This window comes from Macadamia integrifolia, unplaced genomic scaffold (genome assembly GCF_013358625.1).
Source record: "Macadamia integrifolia cultivar HAES 741 unplaced genomic scaffold, SCU_Mint_v3 scaffold1335, whole genome shotgun sequence".
NCBI classification, from domain to species: Eukaryota; Viridiplantae; Streptophyta; class Magnoliopsida; order Proteales; family Proteaceae; genus Macadamia; species Macadamia integrifolia.
In genome coordinates, this window is record NW_024868164.1 from 158,032 (window position 1) to 159,195 (window position 1,164).

General features: G+C 38.6%; 1 non-coding gene across 1 annotated transcript; it reads left to right on the forward strand.

Moving 5' to 3' along the window:
* The first annotated feature begins 747 nt into the window (after nucleotides 1-747).
* Nucleotides 748-854, forward strand: LOC122063476. Its single transcript, XR_006135344.1, has one exon. It is a non-coding gene; the product is annotated as a small nucleolar RNA R71 (small nucleolar RNA).
* The last annotated feature ends 310 nt before the right edge of the window (nucleotides 855-1,164 follow it).

The window sequence follows — 1,164 nt, forward strand, 5'->3', positions numbered from 1 at the left end:
GTTTCTTTCTCCCTTTCACGTATAATTGAGACAACTTAAGTGAGTTCTCTCATATGATTTTGATGGCTTGTCATGAGGAGGGCCATATTTTTTTTCAAGTCACTTATTTTACTTGCCTCTCCAGTGTTGGTAAACCCAGGGGGTTGCTGATAAGATGATATGAGAGGGGCCCTACATTTGACCCAAGAAAAGTATTTTAGGAAAAAGATTGTTGTGCAAAGGGAGGCCTTTGGAGTCCATGTTGACCTTAATTATGAAAATTGGAAGGCCCTGCTTGGTTGCCTGATTCCAAGAGAAATTTGGATGATTTCTTCATCCTGGATTGTAGGTGTTACTGTATGGATTATTTTAGTATAAGGCATTAATACTATCATTAGAAGTACCCCCAGAGGTGTTGAGGCATTCTTCTATGACATGTCCAGGGGACTGGCATCAAGCACAAATCTTAACCAAATTGACTGATGATGGCTCTCTATGAACAATAGCCTCAATTCTCTTGATTAGGCTATCCAAATGGGCTTCCTTGGCTACTATCCCATCCACAAAATATCCTTTTCCTTCTATGGTTCTTTCACTCTCTTGGGTTGATTCCCACTCATGAGTTTTTCAGCTAAGTTAAGTAAGAATTCCCATGTCTTTCCTTCATATGTAAAGGATGTGAATCCCTCAGGGCACATAGAATCTATCATTTGTTTAGTTGGGTAATCAATACCCTCATAAATTATTTGACATAAATGTCATAAGTCTAGGCCATGGTGAGGGCATTCTTGGAGTAGATCCTTGAATCTCTCCATAAGTTTGGAAAAGGACTTAATAGGCTTTTGCCTAAACTGAAGGATATCACTTCTAAGCTTATTGGTCTTGTGAGTTGGGAAAAACTTCTTAAGGAAGGCAACTGTGAACTGTTCCCATAAGGTTATGGAATTTATGGGTAACTCATACAACCACTTCTTAGCTTGGTCTTTTAATGCAAAAGTGATAAACCTAAGCTTAACAGCATCATTAAAAAGCTATTGGATCTCAATTAGAACACATACCTCTTTAAATTTCCTTCGAAATAGGTATGCATCCTCAGAGGTTAACCCATGGAAGTGGGGCAATATAGTGATGTATTGAGATTTGAGTTCAAAATTATTGCTCTGGGCTTGTGGTAGAACTATGCAG